At 46.6% G+C, this 19,808-nt stretch overlaps 1 long non-coding RNA gene across 1 annotated transcript; it reads left to right on the top strand.

Annotated features, from left to right (window-relative positions):
* The first annotated feature begins 1,242 nt into the window (after positions 1-1,242).
* LOC140686608 (uncharacterized) lies at positions 1,243-18,532 on the top strand. The gene is made up of 3 exons (XR_012060447.1): positions 1,243-1,328; positions 17,797-17,985; positions 18,429-18,532. It is a non-coding gene; the product is annotated as an uncharacterized lncRNA (long non-coding RNA).
* Positions 18,533-19,808: the final 1,276 nt, after the last annotated feature.

Genomic DNA, 19,808 nt, shown 5'->3' with positions numbered 1-19,808 from the left:
TATTAACTTCTATAATATTGCCATCACCTTGGAATTAATTAATCTTCACCTTGGCATGGCCTATCAAGAGAGTAAAAAGACAACCCATAAAATAGTATAAAATATTTAATAGTCTTATCTCTGATACTGATCTAGTATCAAGAATATATAAATAACTCTTACAGCTCGACAATAAAAAGACAAGGAACCCAATTAAATCATAGGCAAACAACTTGAATATTTCTCCAAAGAAGATTATAGAAGTGGCCAGCAAGCACATGAAAAGATGCTTAATGTTGTTGGTCATTCGGGAAACACCAGGTCAAACCCAGAATGAGATATAATCCACAGCCACCAGGTTGGCCGCATTAACTACAACAACAAAACAGAAAAACCCAAAACAAGTGTCGGGTGAGGATGGGGAGAAATTGGAACTCTTTCACATGGCTAGTTGGAATGGAAAACGACACATTGTATGGAACACAATATGGCGATTCCTCGGTAAGTTAGAATTATCACATGACCCAGCAGTTTCACTCCTACATACACACCAAAAAGATTGATAACCGATGTGCAAAGAACAACTTGTACATGAGTGTTTATAGCAGCGCTAGTCACAATAGCCAGAAGGTGGAAACAAGCTAAATGTCCATCAGCTGATAAAACAGATAAACAGAATGTGGTCTGTCCACACAGTGGAATATCATTCAGCCATAAAAAGGAAGGAAGCCCTGATGGTGCTGCAGTATGGTTGAACCTTGAACACATTCTACTCATGGAAAGAAGCCAGACACACAGTGTCGCATATTGTATTAGTCCATTTATCTGCAATGTCTACAATAGGCAAATCCATCAAGAGAGAAAGATGAATAGTTGCCAGGGATTCAGGGAAGGCAGGAGTGGGAAGTGATTATTTAGAGTATGCGATTTCCTTTCGTGGTGATAAAAAAGTTCTGGAACTAGATAGCAGTGATTGGTGCACAACATTGTGGTTGTACAAAATCCCCATCAAATTGTGTACTTTAAAATGGTTAAAATGGTGAAATTTTATGTTCTGTGTATTTAACACACAACCCCAATACATCCATGGTGACCGCTTTTCTAGATTGAAAGAGATTTAAAAGATAACAACAACAGCAAAAAAGGCAGGGCCATTTTTGTTTCAATAGGATTTTCTATAGGTTATATATAGATACATTTAACAAATGCAGAGTAGTATTTATTTTACACCAATGTTAACTTAAAGTGTGATCTGCACGTGGCATCATCTGGATCAGCTGGGAGCTCGTTGGAGACAGATTCCTGGGTGCCTCCACCCCAGACCTACTGCTGAATCAGGTTCTCTGGAGGTGGGTACCGGAATGGCTGCTTTGGTCTCTCTGGGCCCTGCAGGCATGTTTGAGGGCGCTGCTTTACAATTCACTAGGTCCGTTGTGCTCGATTGTCAGTGTGGGTAAGAGTCACCGGGAGATCTTGTTATACATGCTGCCTCCTGAATCCAGAGTTGAAGATTCCGTAGACGTGCATGATGCTCAGAAGCCCTTTTTCTAACAGGTGTCCGGGAGATTCCAATGTAGGTGGTCCAAGAATCCACTGTGAAAACTGGAGGGAGAATTGATTTGCAGACTTGATGTATGGGCATAAATATCACCTGAGAAGTTTACTGAAAACACAAGTTTCTGGGCCCCACTTCTAGGTGTTCTAATTTTGTAAGTCTAGGGTGGGGCCTAGCAACCTGCGTTTTAAACAGTGACCTCAGCTGATTCTGATTCGGGGTGGAGGGGTGAGGAGACCACCTTCTGAAAAACACTGCTCCAGACAGCAAGCTCTTTGAGGACTGATGACGGCATTTAAATGATCTTGCTAGACTAGACCTTTGGCCTCAGTCTAATAACATGGGATTAACTGGTATGGTTGACAAGTCCAAGACTTTAATCCAGGTCATCAATTACATCAGTAAAAAATGTGGGAAATGTGGCTCAGCTGCAGTTGATGTAAAAAATACAAAGGAAAAGAAATCACTTTGCGGTTTTATTCAGTGGTAGGTAATGAGAAGCTGAGGCAGCTGTCGGCCTATTTAGCAGAAATATTGAGTCTAAAGTTGAGGGGGTGCTAGTCCATATTTAGTATAGTACCTTATGCTGTCTTTAGTTCTAGATGTGAGGCATCATGTGGATACATTTCGGTGGGACGTGAAGCACCTACTATATGCCAACGACACATTTTTTTTTCTCATTAAACTATTTTATCTCACCAAATTCTCCCAGTGACTCTGTGACAATGTAGATTATATCCATTTTAAAGGTAAGCAGAACTTAAACTGACAGAAGGGGGAAGTAACTTAGCTACTAATTGCCTACTTCCTTCCAGAATAACTTGGCGTCTCTCGTCACCAGTCCCCCTAGTCCGGGAAGGCTATGTGCTACAGGAGGCTCACTCTAACTGTAGCAGAATGGGGCGATGTCCTAGTCCCGCTGTACTGGGAGATGGTCCTTTGCAGCCTGGGAATCAAGCCACGCAGTTTCCAGCTTCAACATTTCCTCTTGGAAACTCTTCCAGCGCTGCATTGGGATGACTGACTGTTTGCTTTGTGTCTCTGGTATGTGCCTGGTGTAATATTTACCAACTAGTCGGCTCTGTGGACACAGCAGGCCATGAGACTGTCTGTGTTTGCCTCACTCGGCTTCCTGGCTGGGCTTGTTTCCATGGTAACAGCCTTTCCTGTCCGCAGCCTGGAAGGGAGGTATAAAAGGTATAAAGAACACACTGTTGGCTGCTGCTGTCTGGGGCCCAATGGGGCTGGGTTTTTCTCTTGGACCCTTAACGGGGAAAGTGGAGTAAGTCTTGCTCTTAAGCATTCCTGCTGTGTTTTCCCGTGCCCTGAACTGTCTTTTCAGCCTTGTGTTCTCCATCAGCCTGCAAGACTTGATGATGTGCTGGGGTGATGAGGAGGGATTTTCCTCCAGGTATAGTTGGATCACGTGTCTTTTTAAAGCACGATCATTTATTTGAATTTCACCTGCCAGAGGTTTTCTCTTCTCCTGAATAGCTCTCCCAGATTTCGCTTCTCTGCTTTATTCAGACCTAAACATTTCTGATTTAGGAAGTTGTAATGGCCCCCAGAGAGCCCTCCCAGACCACATCTTTACTCCTCCCATCTACACCTGCCCGAGGTGTTTCTAAACTCTCAATGTCTCAGATCACTCCTCTGCTGCAAACCTCTGGTGACTCCTTGCTACAAAATGAGCCCCAACCCCCTTGTAATACCATCGGATGCCCTCATGCTTCAGTGAGCCCAGGGGTCTCCAGAGGAGATACAATGCGAGCCGCAGTTGCCTTCTCGAATTTTCTAGGGGCCACATTAAAATAGTAAAAACAAGCAAGTGAAGTTTATTTCAGTACTGTGTTTTATTTATTTCACTCAGTACATCCCAAGAAGCATCATTTCAACAGACAGTATAAAAATATTCACGAGACATTTTGCTTTCTTTGTTCTCACTGTGTCTTCAAAATCTGCTCTGTGTTTTAAATATGCAGCACACCTCAATTCGGAGCAGACACATTCAAGTCCTGAGTGGCTGGTGGCACTGTCTCTAGCCCCTGCTTGCTTGCCCCTCATTGCTTACCCCTCCAGTCTCCTCCTGTCCCCCTTTCCCAATCTCCTCAATTCCTCAGGGCCCCAGGCATACCCTGACTTCTTTTTTTTAAACATCTTTACTGTATGGTTCCTGTACAGTAAACTAAACGTATTTCAGATGTACAATTTGATGACTTTTGATAAATATCTACACCAATGAAATCACCGCCATAATCAAGATAGTTAACATTTCTATCACTTCCCAAGAGGTGCAAATTTTGAATTTCCAATTTATTCCTTCCCACCCTCTTTAACTCCTGGTAACCATAAGTTTGTTCTGTATGTCTGTGAGTCTGTTTCTGTTTTGTAGATAAGTTCATTTGTGTCCTTTTTTAAAGATTCTGCATATAAGTGATATCATATGGCATTTTTCTTTCTCTTTCTGGCTTACTTCACTTAGAATGATGATCTCCCGTGCCATCCATGTTGCTGCAAACGGCATTATTTCATTTGTTTTAATGGCTGAGTAGTTTTCCATTGCACATAAATACCACATCTTCTTTATCCAGTCATCTGTTGAGGAACATTTGGGTTGTTTCCATGTCTTGGCTGTTGTAAGTACAGGCACACCCCAACTTCTGCCATCCGGTGAACTTTTCATGCCCTTGACCCTCTGTGGCTTTGCACCTGTCCTTCTTGTTGATTGGCATCCCCTCTGCACCTGAACATCGACTTGTCTTTTAAACCCAGAATCCTTGGTTCTAAAGTCATTGCCCTCAGGTCTCTCCTCTCCTCCCTGCTCACTTTTTTCCCTCTGCTAGCGCTTTGTATGTATCTCAGGAACGCCGGGTGTGCTGTATTACGATTACTCACTTTGAGGTCTTTTCCACCGTTCAAGAAGGCAAGAGCATGCCTTGGCCACTTCTGTGGCTCCCAGGACACGTTGGAAGGAGGGAATGAGTACCTCAGTGGGATTCTCCAGTATACGTAAGATCGTGCTCCACTCCAAACTGTTGTTGTCCCCTACTTTTTGATGTGTAAGTGGCAAGGTAGGCATCTCGCTGAGCTGTCTAGGCCTCCTTCACACTGTTCTCTCTAACTACATTTTCATCCACTTCCTGTATCAGACAGCGTATACCCTCAGATGAATGTTATCGCACGCCAAACAGCATGGGGGCAATAAATAAGTTGATTAAAAGTGTATATACAAGGCGAGAGGTTATAGCTCAGTGGTAGAGTGCCTGCTTAGCATGAACAAGGTCCTGGGTTCAACCGCAGTACCTCCATTAAATGAATGAATGAATAAATAAATAATTAAATGTAATTACCTCCCCCCGAAAAAGAAAAAAAATTGAAAAACCCCACATATGCAAGACCCCCTCTCATTTCCCCAAATACAGTGCAACATATACAGATATGTCAAAAGTTAAATGGAAAAAACAATTAAGCTATTCAGGATAATCCCGGCTACTGTTCCCCTCTGCTGGCTGTTATGATTAGCTGTTGTGAAATCAAGGAGCAGTGCTGTATTAGAAGAATGGAGTTAGTGAATTAAAAAGGTGCTTTTTGAGCCTTGTGCCTGGTGGCTCACTGTGCTGGGATGTGTGTCACCGTACAGGTGAAAGGGCCCAGGTGCAAAGTCGGAGAGACCTGGGTTCAGTCCTTGTTGACCCACTTCCTGGCTGTGTGAGCGGGAGTAGGTAAGGCCCTCTCCACTCTCAGTGTCCTCACCTGTCCAGTGGGGCTGGTAATGGTACTGCCCCTTGGAGGGTGGGGTGCTGAGGTGTCGCTGAGACACTGTGTGCCTGAGATGCAGACGCCAGACCCCAGAGCTGTGCATCTCCTTTGGTGACATTATGAAAATTAGTCCTCCTTGACCTAGAGTGACCTGGGTGTAGCATTCCTGAGTTTTAAGACTTTTCCGGGACTGAGTCCAGGAATTTTTTTAGAAGCATGATTCCCTGGCTTCAGGTTTCCTGTTTCTGGCGGGATTTGCTTTTGGTGACATCTAGTGGTTGGATGAGGTAGTTGTCAAAGTCTGGGGCAAAGCCTCAGACTGGGTCTCTTCATCACCAAACGCCCCCACCCCCACCCATCCCCAGTCCGCCAGCTCTGTCCCTCCAGCTGCCACTTTCCTGTCTCTGTTTCTGTTTCTCCACTTCTTTGGAGTCAGGCAGTGTCTTTCCTCCAGCATCCCTCAGCAGTCAAACAGAACAGGTCTCGTCCCCTCTCCTCCAGAAGGGGACTGCCAGGATGAGCAGCTAAGGCTTCGGTGCTGTGTGATTGAGCGTCTCCTCTGCTGGAGTCCCATGGTCGTTCTCTTGGCCAGGCAGAGTCCATCTTCATACATCACCACCCACAGCCACCAACTCCACAAATCATCCCTGCTCTTGGCAGGCCAAGCCAGACACTTGGCTCCTCTGGGATTTCCGATATTTCTTACTTCTCTTTATATCAACTCTTTTCACCTTCTCACTGAGTTGAAACCATTTATTGAAAACCCACTACATCTCAGGCCCTCATTACACTGAATTGCAGTAATATAGTCACAGGCCTGTGTCTGCTGTGAAAGTGAGGCCTCCTCCTACCCCCACCTTTGTTCTTCTCTGTTCCAGGTGCCAAGAGACAATGGCCCACAGCATGCTCTAGGTAATAATTTATTTTTAATACCCTTTCCCAGTATTAAACGTTAGAGTCATAAATGCAGAAAATGTCAGTCTCCTTGGCACTTGGGATGGGTAATATTTTTGTCTGGTTGGAACTGGCCTTCATATTACACCGCAGCTGATGACATTTTTGACCAGTAATCAGAATGGACACAAATCTATGGCTAGTTCAGCTTGAGACAATATAGCAAAGTAAGTAACCTGATAGTTGGAGGAAAAGTACAGTGGATTTTTAGGGAGTTCAGAGCCCACAGGAGCAGGAAGTCATAGTTGAGACTTGGACCACTTCATTTCCCTGCTTTAAAAAAATTAAGCTCCCCTGGCCAAATGCAGTGATTCCCAGTTTTTTGACTGTACCTCAGGTGTGAAAAACCCTGAACCGCCCCCAACCCCAGTATATGTATGGTGCTTACAAATTGTGTGTATCATACGTCAGTAATGTATTATTTTTATTTAAAAAGCATACAAGAAGAGGAATTTGAAAATAATGAGAAGAAGTAAGCATAAATAGGTCCCTAATACTTTCTTCCTAGGCCCCAGGGCATCATCTCGTCCCTACGACATCCAGAACCTTCTGTCACCTGGGCCCATTGTTCTGACGCAAACTCTGCTCAAGTCAGCCTTGTTCAGTCACACATTCTGATCGTGTCCCTGGTGTCCCTGCTCCCGGACATGATGGTTCATGTCATTCCACCCTCCTGGAATCCTCCTTCCCCGCTCGTCCTTGCCTTATCAAAATCAAGCACTTTTCAAGGTCTAGCTCTAGATGTTCCATCTCAGAGGACTTCTTGGAAACTGAGACCCAGGAGAGTAGGTGACTGTGCAGTTGGAGCGTGAGGAGGCCGGAGGTGGACACCGGTGTCCCAGCTGATTGTTCGTTCATTCATTCGAATCATATTTGTTCAAGACTTGCACTGTGTCAGGCCCAGAGCCTGGCTCCATTCTATTCTAGCCAGTTCTCAAAGGTTAGTGAGCCAGGCTTCACTGCCTTTGATATATTTGGAGGCTGGAAAGATATTTGAATTAACTGTGAGGTCGGTTGGATTTCCCACATGGTCTCGCTGGGTTAGCTTGGTCTCTGAAATCAGATGCGTCTTGGTTTTCATTTTGCGCAAACGACCGCCTGTCTGTATTGCTTTAGGGAAGACTTAGTTTCCTGAGCCTCAGTTTCTTCATCTGTAAATTGGAGCACCTTTTATCTACCTCATGGGGCCACCATGAGGATTAAGTGAGGTGATGTAAGTGGAATGACCTGCTTGCCCCTGTTTACCTGTGACTTTTCTGATTTTAACCCTGAAAGTCCTGCATCCTGGGAACCCAGTCAGTCCAGGGAATGGTGGGTCCCCTTAAATACAGGCAAATTGCCTGGAGAGTCCCTATCACGTAGTAGGTGCCCCATAAATGCTGTTTCCATCTCTGGCTTCTCTCTTTATTTAGGCTTCTGTTTTCTTACATCCTTGATTCTTTTTCCTTCCCCCTGTTTTGTAAGATATTCGACTTTTGATCCTGGCTGAGAGAGTAACTCTTCAGTGCTGAAGATCTGTCTTGTAGGAATTGTGCATTTTACTAGGAGCCTTTTTATGTAACTCCGAAGGAATGAATGTATAATGACAAAATTTCAGATGCAGCAAGGGGGTTATGGAAAACCTCTGAGACAGAGACTTTCCTCTTTCATTAATTCTGTGAGGTTTATTGAGTGCTTGTTTTGTGTGAGGCACTGGGCCAGGCACTAGGGATATTTCTGGAAGAAACAGCGCCAGCCCCGCCTCCGTGCAGGCAGGGTGGCCGATGGCGGGTTCTGACCGCCTTGTGTGCCTGGACCCATGGTGCTTTATCACAAACTCTTAAGAAGAAGGCTGGCTTTGTCCTTACATTTTCCTCATTCCTCACCCAACGGAGTATCTCCGAGGGGTGTTACACATGCCCTTTTCTCAAGATGCTTTTCAGAATTACAAGCACAGAGGAAGCATGACTAAGAGGCTTGATAGGCATGCCCGAAATTTTGCGGGGTTGCCAGACCAGGACACAGATGTCCCCAGAGCCATCTAGGAGATTTCAGAAAACCTCTGGGGACTTTGTGCCCCACTTGTGCAGAGGGGGTGCGCTGTGGCCTCTGTCATCATTCGCACGGGCCCTCGAGGACCCTCCCCTTCCCATCTGATCCGTGATGGTTAGAAGTGCACCAGGGCATGGCTGGAGAGTCTCCACGACTCGATGAAGAGCTCGAGCTACAGGAACAAATCTGGCCTGAGCACCGAGCAAAGTTTGGGTTGGTTTTGGCCACAGAGGTTAGAAAAGGAATCGTCAGTGCATGGTCCCCTTGGGCTGATGGTCCTCGCCCTTTTGGGGGGGGGTGAAACTTTTGTCAGAAGTTCTAAATGGTCTAAAAGTTGAGGACCTGAGTATAAATCTGGAGGGGTGTGTGTGTGTGTGTGTGTGCATGTGTGTTTGCACACATGTGCTCGTGCATGTGTGCTTGTGTATGTGTGGTAATGGGGGCCTCTGGGAGGCAGCAGGGACCCTGTTTGAGAACCCAGCGTGGGGTTCAGTCCTGGCTCCACCAATGCATAACATGAATCTTGGGTAAGATGCTTAGTACCTGGGTTTTTCCATCTGCAAACTGGGGATAACCCGTAGGTTTGTCATGAAGACCAAGCTGCCTTATTTTATGATTGGAACACTGACGTGTCAGCATCTCACGATTCACGTGCAACTTCAAGCAGTAGCGTTGTGTTTGTTTGTTAGGGCTGCTGCGACAGATTGAGTGGTTTAAACAACACAGTGTGTGCTCCCACTGTTGTGGGTGCTGGCAGCTCTAGATCAAGGTGTTAGTGGGGACGTACTCCCCCTGAAGATACCGGGGAAAGATCTGTTCCAGGAGGCTCTCCTAGCTTCTGTTAGTTCCTTGGCTTGTGGCAACGTAACTTCAGTCTTTACGTCGGGCTCTCCTTGTGTGCATGTCTGTCTCTTCACATGGTGTCCTTTTCCTGTGGACACCAGTCAAGCTGGATCAGGGACCCACTGTACTCCGGTATGACCTCACAGTAACTGATCACATCTGCAGTGACCCTGTTTCCAATTAAGGTCCCATTCTGAGGTCCTAGAGGTTAAGACTTCACTATAAGAATTTGAGGAGCACACAGTTGGACCCATGACTAGTGTTGTACTATTGTAATTGGCAGTATTTTGTCTCATTTTAAATGAATGATGTATCTTGTAAGTGACAGCACCTTAGTGTCCATGAGATATGATAATTTAATACGTCTGAACATTTAGCACAGCACCTGCCAGATGGCAAGTACTTGACTCATGATAGTGATTGTTATTATCACACTAATGAATACGGTCTTTATACTTCAGTTTTATTGTCTGTGAAATTGGGACAGGAATACCTACTTGGCAGAATTCTTATCACACTTAAACGAGGCATTACATGTACAGGTGCTCACGAGTGTTCCTGTATTTAGCTGACACGTAATCTGTGTCCTTTGCTTCTTTTTTCATTGTATCTCGTCCAGTTCCCTATGCCCACTCCGTGTCCACAGTGCTTGCATGTTTATAGCACTTGATAAACACCTGTTGGATGAGTGAATAAATGAATGAATGGGGGGCCAGGAATTGGTTGAGTTTCTTTTATTCGTGAATAACAGGAACGCAACTTGACTAGGTCAGTCAAAGAGGGGCTTTGTTGGCTCATGAAACCAAACTACAGCGGGGGTGGGCATGGAACTGGCTTTGGCGACAGCTGGGCCCAGGCCCTCACAGGCTGGCAGAGTTCCCCTGTTTCTCATCTCTGCCTCTCTCTGCATTGAGGGCTTTCTCCTCTCTTTCTGAGTGTGGCTCCCTTCTCTGTGGTGGGATTATAGCTGCCAGCAGGAGGAGAGAATCCAGCTGCTGTTTTCTGAACAACCGGAAGGAGATGGCTGGTCTCCTCTCTCCTGTTAGGTTTGCTGGTGCCCAGCTGCCTGGGCAGGAGGGGGCCCTTGCTGGTCTAACACTTTATTCTGCTCCTAAGGAGCCCAGGCCGGGGAATCTCAGGCTCTGGGACTCAGGACTCTGTTGTGATTTTGCCGGGGCTCCATCTCCCTCCCTGCTCTGGGCCGGTGGTGAGGCAGGAGTCTGCTGTTCTGCCCCACTAAGTTCCCTTCTGTTAATATTGGTCATTCTTAGCACTCCTGCAGAGGTTTATTTAGTCATGGGCCTGATTTCTTCCTCCTGCAGCCAGTTCTATCTAGGAAACAGACCGTTCATAGCAGCAGCAGGACCCATGAGGGTTGCAGAAGCTGCTCAGCAAACAGGACGTGCTCTCACTCACTGGGCAAGATTCTGGGTCAGCATCCTTCTTAACCCTCACCCGCTCCTGCTCCTGGTCCCCTTCCCATCCCAAGCCCAGCTCCTGCTCTGCGTCTCCTCTCTCCTTCTCCACCTTCACCTTTATTCCCTTTCTCTTCTCTCCTCACCTCCCCTTCCTTTCTCCCTCCCATCCCCACTGGGGCAGATGGCTAACTTGGCTGTTCAGCTGTCCAACTCTTCTTGACAACTGTCAGGGGCATCTGATTACTGGAGAGGAGTGGGGGTTCTGGTGTCCCTTCACCACCTCGCCTATGGGTGGTGTATCCTGTCCTCTCTGAGCTCTGCCACATACGTACTTGCTACTGAGTAAGCAAGTGGCTCACACTGTCCTGCGGGGTTCTGAACCGGCAGCCCTCTGTGCTTTTAGGGGCTTACTGAGCCCCTTGTCTGAAAGGATCAATGAGACAGCAGCGAAACTTTCTAATCAGTTCAGGCGACAGACAAGAAAGCCAGAAGACAAAGGTGGGAAAAGAGACAGGACCACTGGGATTCCAGACATAAGGCTCCGAAGCTCAGGGATGCTTGACCTGTGCTTACGAGGATGGAAGATCTGTATCACTGTTTCCAGCCTCCCACATACCCTGGACTCCAGTTGTTTAATCAGGGAAACATTGTTTCTAACATCTCTGCTAATTAATGGCGCTCTAAAGCAGATTCAGAGATGTTTGAAATGCTTGAGGTGGCAGGGAGTTTGGACCCTCCCTGATTGGGTCCATCAGATGCTTCCCATCCCCAGCCCTCTTGGGTGTGGATTCCTGATAAGGGAATTTCCAATGTTAGTGAACTGCCCCTGGGTGTAGACTACAGGTAACCTGCACACTTACGTATCTATGCTTGCAGGTCTCTCTCCGTGTCATGTCTCTAACTCGCACTTCAAGGTAAATGATAATATCCCTGTCACCCTCATCCTTGTTGGGTGACAAGGGCCTTGTGACCCACAAACTCAGCTTTGTAAGAAGTATCGCATTTCCCTTCTTCCTCCCCTCCCTTCCCTCTATTCATATGTCTCCACTTTCCACACCGGGATCCCACCCAGAACCCCACGCAGCCCTCAGCAGTGTGCTCCTAGTCTTCTCTGAGCTGTGTTTCTAGTCTTTCCTTCTTTGTCATGACTCGGACAGTTGTGAAGAGTACTGGTCAGGATATTTTGTGAGATCTCCCCCCTTGTGGGTCTGATCTTTCTCAGGATGAGACCGGGGTTCTGGGCTTTGGGGCAGAATTTCGCACAGCTGGGGTACGGGGCCCTGTGGGGGCGGGACTGACAGCTAGCGAGTCAGCCATGAGCGGTGGTGACGGTAGGTTTGCCAAGTCTCTGTTTTCCCCCTTTCCATACTCACTTCTGGGTGCGAGTCACTAAGTGGAGCCCACACTTAACCAAGGGGTGTGGTTAAGCTCTTCTGTTACTTGGAATTATTCCGTACAGGAAGTTGTATTGCTTCTTCCCATTTATTCAGTTGTTTATATCCACATGGATGCCTGTAACTCCATAAAAATAAATAAAAATATTTATTTTTTACTTTGAGTTGTCATCCAAGACCATTCCATTGACTTTCTGGTACTGCTTGTCCCAGGTTTGGCCACGGGGGGCTTTTCAGGTCGACTCCTACTTTCTTTTCCTGTAGCTGTTACAACATATCATAATAAACTTTATGGCAAAACCACACAAACTTACTATCTTACAGTTCTGCAGGTCAGAAGTCCAAAATGGGGCTCACGGGGGGCTAAAATCAAGGTGTTGGCTGGGCTGTAGTGCTTTTTGAAGGCTCCGAGAGGGAATTCCTATCCTTGCCTTTTGCAGCTTCTAGAAACAGCTCACATTCCCTGGCTCGTGGCCCCCTTGATCTTCAGAGCCAGGAATCACATCTCTCTGACCTCTGCTTCCATCTCTGACCCTGACCCCTCTGCCTCCTTTCTCACTTACAAAGACTCTTGTGGTCACGCTGGGCCCACCAGGTTAGCCCAGGACAGTCTCCCTGCCTTAGTCTGCCCATAGTGACAGGATGCTGTGGACTGGGGGCTTTAACAACTTCTCATGGTTCTGGAGGCTGGAAATCCGAATTAGAGTGCCAGCTGATTCATTCCCTGGGAGACAGAGAGAGAGAGAGTGAGACAGACAGACAGACAGACAGGTCCACCCAGGCTTTCTGTTGTGGGATCTCTGAGCTTATTTACGCTGCTGGGTGCTGCCCTCCAAGAAACACATCTTTCCCTCCAGAGACTTCTGCCATAAAACAGATACATGTAAAATCAAACCAATATGAAGCAATAGAAATGGGAGGGCATCACATATTCAGGTCAACCATCTGGCCCGACACCTGGAGAGACTGAGCCCCAGGGAATATAATGGGAACTGATAGGAGATGCTCAGTAAATGACAGCTGTGCCTTCAGGGTTGTGCTAAGTGCTTTATGCACACAGCTCACTCAGTCCCCCTTACAGCTCTGCGAGGCAGGCCCTGGTCTGCAGCGGAGAGACTCATCGTGGTAGTTAAGACGGACTAGGCTAGGTGGGAGCCACAAGTAAACACTGAAATCTTCACTGCTTAACACAGCAAAGATGGCAAGTAGGTGAGGTGGTCCTCTTCCAGCTTGCAGTCTGCACCTGGAAGATGGGGTCCTGAGGTACAGGGCCGAGGAAGGGAGAGATGGGGGCGCGCGCTAGCGTTGTAGAGGGCACAGGACATCTGAGCATTAAAGTCAGCTGCACCTGTGACTTGGGCGAGGCTGAGCTGGTCAGAGGCACAAGGCGATAGCAGAAACCAAACTCAGACGTGTTGGACTCCAGAGAAAAAGGCCTATGATCCCCTGCATTGGGGTCACCTGGGGCACTTGGTAGAAAAACTGATTACCTGGTCCCACCTCAGATCTAGTGGATTTATGGTTGAACTTTATGAAATGTTGGCTTGTGAACTTACTTACGATTCATTCTAAGTAGTGTCTCTTGGAGGTGGGAGCTCTGTAAGCCAGCTTTGTATCTGGGTCATTCTGATGCTCACTGAAGCTGCAGGCCCGCTGCCCTGAAGCCTGAGTCCCAGGCACCTCGTGGTACCTGCTCTCACGTGAGGTGTATTGATGAGGTTGAGAAAGCCCAGGAGTTGGGTGCAGGGACCCTGACCCTGAGTCGTCAAGGCCCATCTCTCCATCAGCTTACTGCTTCCTGGGGTACTTTGACGTTTAACAAAGTGAAGGCTTTATCCTTTTAAGCATCATTTAAAAAAAAAGTTGTTCCTTTTTACTGTGGTAGTCTGTACTGGGTATAGATGTACCATAGTTTGTTAACATTCTCTTTCTGAGGGATTAAGCATCATTTTTTTTGTCCCTTTGGCCTTTGGAGAAATGCAGGTCATGGGACCCAGGCACTTTCCCCTTCACTGGTCCACCTTCCTTCATTAACAAAAAAAAATATGTTGGTATATGTTCACATCATGGAGTAAAATATTTTTTTCATCCTGAAAGTTCATTTTTTCTTTTTTCCTTAAAAAAATTTTTTGAAACATTTTCAAGGTTCCCTAAAAATATTGCCTCTTGGGCCTAAGAGGTAAATTGGCCCTGGAGAAATGTATGAGGCAGGGAAGGGTGTCTGATCAGCTTGTGTTTACGATCTGATTTCCTGGTGGGGTGAACCATTGGCTTCAAACGCGCGGGCAGAGAAACTGGTGGGGTTTCTGATGGGAAGTGTGAGAAGACAGCCCATCTCACCCAGCTGACCCTTTAACGGAGTTCAGCCGCCTTTCTGGAGTGATTGTTTTGCTGGATGCTTAGGAATTACAAACCTTCCAAGACCTTTTTTGCAGGCCGGGTACCACTTCTCCTCAAGGCATCTTTGAAATGCAAACTTGTTCTCATAGAGGACTCCTGGCATCTCAGCCTTGAAGATAAATGCTTCAAACTGGCAGCAAACCCACTTGAGTTTGGTGTCTGGCTTGCCAACAGATTAATTATATCGATTGCTGGCTGTTTGTTTGCCTTCGTGGCCGACTCTCCCTTGTTGGTTCCCATTTACTTTCTCCAGCCATCACAGTGCCACAGCTCTGCCTTGAAATAAACCAACCCTGATCAGCACCCAGCACCTAGCACCCGGCGGTGACTGCAAATCTGTCTGCTTTCATAAGGAGCCAGCTGATGACGGGCTTGTGGGCTGAGGCTGGAATTCCAAATGCTTTTCCTTTCTGATGGGTTCCCAGGGTTCCTTCAGGATAGGAAGTGCCCTGGTGTGTCATTAGGGTGAATTGGCTGTGCTTTAGGGGAGACCTTTGCTTGTCTCAGTGTTCTCATCTGCAAAATTGTAGAAATAACAGGGGCTAATATTTATTAGACTCTTAAGGTGTGCCAGGTGCTGCTCTAAATGCTTTGTAAATTTTACCCTTTTAATCCGCACAGCAGCAAAGGCTGAGGCTTATAGGGATAAAGTGACTCAACCAAGGTCAAGCTCCTTTTGGAAGCTAATCCTGACTTTGAGGCTGTGCTGGCTCAGAGCAGCCATCAGGGGATGCTCAGAGTCAATATTTCGAGGTGGTGGAATTCACCCTTTGACCTGGTGGCATTCCCATTTTCCCAGGTGTAGTGGAAAGTTCTAGTTACAATGTCTGCTGCACGGTGTAGTGGCAGACATGCACAAACCCCATAGCCAGCCAGCTTGCCTGAATTTGAATCCTGTTCTACTGCTGACCAGCTGTGTGACCTTGGGCCAGTAACTTGACCTCTCTGTGCTTTGCTTGCCTCAGCTGCACAATGTGACTAATCCTGATTCTTACCTCATAGGGTTATTACAAGGGTCACAGGAATTAGTGCTTGAAACGTATTTAGAGCAGAGCCTTGCACATAGAAAGCATGATGTGCTTGTTAAAATATTTAATTATCCCTCATAAATAAACTTGCAGTTCCAGGAATGGAATTGAGGAGATGTCAGTGTCTCATGTGACCTTAGACTGGTGGGTTTCTGTGGTCTCGTAACCTGCAGTGCAGAGGCTGTGATTTTAATACCAGATGGAGTAATTAAGTGTCACAGGACTGGGAAGGGGGGCTCTACACCCTGTGACCCACGTTACCTCATTTTATTTAGCAATTAACAGGAACACATTCACAATTAAGAGTGAAAATTAAAACATAGGGTGTGCTTTTTGTTACTGAGAATTTTCACATTTTGAAACAGAATGTCATGCCTTAATTTAGTTCTTGTGAAAAGCTGCTCTCCTTTGGCAGAGGGCCCTTGATGGGTTCATGGTGATGGGTCCTTCAGGGTGAGAGCTGGCTACTTAGGGGTGGGGCTCAAGGGGCCATGGGTGCAGGCCTGGGAGGAAGCCTTTGTTCCCACCCAAGCCCAGAAAACAAACTCAGAGTTAGAATAGAGGAAAATCCCACTGGTGATCTTGAGAAGACTGGGTGAGGTCCTCTTAGGAGCCAGTTAGTGAAAGAATATGGAGACCAGCCTTCAAGGGCTTTGAAAACTGCCCCAGGCCAGAAAGATGCTTCTGGCAAAATTAAGAAGTCGGATAAGCTCGAGGCTCTTCCAGAGATGGTTATTTCCAAATTTTCCTTTCCTTGGATATGCATCTTCCCAGGTAGCTCCCAGCCCTGCTCTGCTTTGGGACTCCTGGCAGTGGTCCCCGCCGGCTGGCCCCACCTGGCCCCATCATCTCAGTACTCTCTGTCTTCCTGCTCCATGTTCTCCCACGGCTGGTCCTGATGCTGCCAGGCTTGTGACAGATTGAAGTGACAGTAGGGTCCTGTCTGGTGACCAGCTTCCCCAAGTGGGTTGGTATCCCTCTCCGTTTCAAATACTGTGTTCTCTTAATATCTCTTAATACCGATGTGAGCTTATATTCGATAAGGATGCAAATGAATGCCCTCACAGAGTGGCTGGGAGCGTCCTATAAAACAGAGTGTGCCAGACTCTAGGGCAGTGGGGGAGGGACATATTCACCTTGTTGACTGATGTGGGAGTTGGCAAAAATGGTCACATTCTTTCCTGCCTTTTTCCCATGCCTTTGCAGTGTGACTTTAAGCTCCACCCATGAAGAGGTGGAGTCTGTTTCTTTGCCCCTGAAACAGGCTGCCTGTGGTCTGCCACTCAAGTAGAATGCTCTGTAAGCGTGGGTGAGGGGTGGGTGGTGGTGCCAGCTCCAGGCCTCAAGAGGCCCCACCTGCTTCTCTTTCTCAGAACCCTGCCTGTGTTTGTTGACAAGCCCAGGTAGCTTGCCAGGGGATAACAGACACGTGGCCCCATCTCACTGCCCATCCCAGCCAATATACCAGCCAACTCCAAAAACAGAGATTCCTAAAACCAGCCAACAGCTGCTGATTCGTTGGTGAACTGAGACCAGAAGAGCCTTCCAGCTGAGCCCAGTCCACACTGCCAACCCATAGAGCCATGTGCTCTATTAATGGTCATTATTTTAAGCCACTAAGTTTTGAGTTTGCAGTTTGTTAACACCACAAAACCTCCCTGATGCTCTCAGCTCCAAGTTGCACTCATTTTCATCCTACAATTGGGTGGTGAGACTAGAGGCGGGGCAGACAGCAGCTGAATTAAAACCACATTTTTCCTTTTTCTTCATTCTGTGAAAAGTGCATTTCTTTGGGTTTGTGTCCCAGATGCCCCATTCTGTGATTCTATTTCTGAACACCTTAACAGAAGAAATGAACCATCAGTGAGAGGTCTGATCTGGTCCCAGCCTTGATCTCACCTTGCCACATGGTTTTTAGTGATTTCCTTAACCTGTCGGGGCTGCAGTTCCTAGCATATTTAAGAATATGAAACTGACACACATACTCTGCAAGCTTCCCCCCAGCTCAGTGTTTGTGACTCTGGGATGCCCCTCTAGGATGGCGTTCACACTGTCTGCATTTGATTTGGGTGGCTTATTCTGGACCACTGGAGTGGCAAAAAATGATGAGATGGATTTTTTTTTAAACCATCCACATAAAAATAAACAGACCGTAAACTGGCTAGTGCCACTGTAAGAAAATCCCTTTATTGAGAGCGAAGCGAAAAATGTCTTAACTCTACAAGTACAGGTTTAGAAAGGAAATGTTCAAGTTTCCTGACAAAGAAGAGTCTGCATTATTAAAGCTGGAGGGTTTTATGACTTCTTGGTGATACTGACAAAAATCACATTGCTTTGGGCTTTTCTCCTAAAGGCAGGAAAAAGGTTTGGTTGGCCTGGCTTCACGGGCTCATTAAAATGTGTTCCTTCCTTCTTTCCTTCATGCATTTATTCAGCCAGTGTTTCCTGTGAGCCAGACACTGTCCTCCTCCTGGGAGGTGAAGTTGAACAAGACGAGCAGATCCCAAGCATCCAGGAGCTGACATTGTAGTCATAGAAGCAAATCTACAGTTAGGTATTAGCATCATTGAGCGATTAATGGTTTGAAGACAAAACGTAATTGCTGGAGGAGAAATGAACTCTGGGTATGATTTCCATAAACAGGATGTACGTTTACTACCTTCATATCATCCTACCTTGCCTTGTGATTTCTCATTCTTTCTCAAATCTAGTCTGTGTTCACTAATTCCCATCTGACAGGTCTTGCTGATCAGGAAGAAAACCCAAGGATGTGAGACTAGGGAATAAAATGCCTCTTGACAGCCCAAATTTAGGGGATAGACTGGGGTGTGGAGCAACACTGTGCCTCCTAGAGCAGGTAACATTGAATTAAGGGACAACTGCTCCCCTGAGATTTGAGGGTTGGGACTCCTGTTTCATCAGGATTGGATTTTGGCTGTGATCTTGGACGTCTCACATCCTCTGTTTCTCAACCTGTATAGCAGAGATAATCATACTACTACCTACCTCTCTATGTTGCTGGAAGGTCAGATGCAATAACAAACAAAAGCATCTTGTTATTTTCCAGATGGAAAGTACGTTCCCAGAGGGTACGGGCCACGTGTCATTTCCACAGAGCTTGGCAAGTATCAAGTGCTCAGTGGTTGAGCGAATGAATGGGCCAGAGAATAAACTTATAAAAGAATGAAATTGAATCCTGTGGGCCTTAATTTCTTCATTTTGCAAATCAGGGCTCCCATGTAGAGTTACACAGTTTGTGCACTGCACAAGTGAACTTGCCTGAGGTGGTGGGAGGGGACTAACACCCATATTCTCTACCTGCCAAGTCATGTACCTGGTGCAGAAAGGGGTACCTTTTTGATTTTTTTTTTTGTAAAGGCACTGTACAGATCGGCAGTGGCTCTTTAAAATAAGGGCGTTGGCCTCGGTTGACTGATTTAATCATTATGAGCTGCGACCCCAGGAGTTGTATTCTTCAGGAAATCCCCGGGTGACTCAGATTTTCCTCTGATTTGGGTACCATTGGATTGGTGGTCTTGTAAGACCCTTCTCACTCTCATGGCAGGTGATTTTGAATTACATCATGTGTCCTAGTATTTCAGGTTTAACTTCTTTTTGTTAAGAAGTACGTGAGCTGCCATCCCATGGTGTCCTTCCCCTTCCCACCATCTGTTTTTGCCAGGAAATAGTTGTTGGAGTGTGTGGAGTATGTATTCCCCATTCATCAATAAGAAAATTCCATGCCAAGCTAAATGAAGGAAAAAGTTTCCCTGGATTCTTCTCAACCCCCAGCACTTAAGTTTTTCCTGACTCCACCAGCAACATCAGGTCAAATAAGAAGAATAATCAAAAACACAGCAGGGTTCTTTAGACAAGCCATAGTCGCTAAGACAAAAGCCTGGCAATGAAACTCACCAGGGTCTGAGTTAATTTGTCTGCCTGCTTTTCTTTCTCAACCTCTGCATCAGTCACAGTCCAAAGAGGAGAAGGAAACCACGCAGTTGTCTCCGCGAGAAAAGTTGACCACAAGGCAGGGTTTCTCAGCTTCAGCACCACAGACATTTGGGGCTGGGTAATTCTGAATTTCCAGGCATGTGCTTTGTGCTGCAAGTTTGGCAGTGTCCCTGGCCTCCGCGTGCTGGTTGCCAGTAGCACTCCCTCCTCCTCCTGCAGTTGTGACGACAGCTGGAGACATATCTAGACAATTTTTCATGTCCCTTGCTCTGAAAATGGCCCCTGTTCGAGAACCACTGGTAAAAGAATTAGTACCAATATCAGAGATTGTTGATAAAGGAGTAAAGACAACGACAAAGAATGCCTTAGGGCCAAGAGACAGTATGAAGGAAGGGATACGCTGAGGAGGAGGAACCCCACTTCCAGAGGTCGGATTCAGACGGTGTTAAATTTCTTTAACCCTGCAGCCCACTGTGTGGGGACATAATCTGAG

The sequence above is a fragment of the Vicugna pacos genome, chromosome 17 (genome assembly GCF_048564905.1).
Source record: "Vicugna pacos chromosome 17, VicPac4, whole genome shotgun sequence".
NCBI lineage: Eukaryota > Metazoa > Chordata > Mammalia > Artiodactyla > Camelidae > Vicugna > Vicugna pacos.
This window is presented reverse-complemented; position numbering and strand designations above follow the sequence as displayed.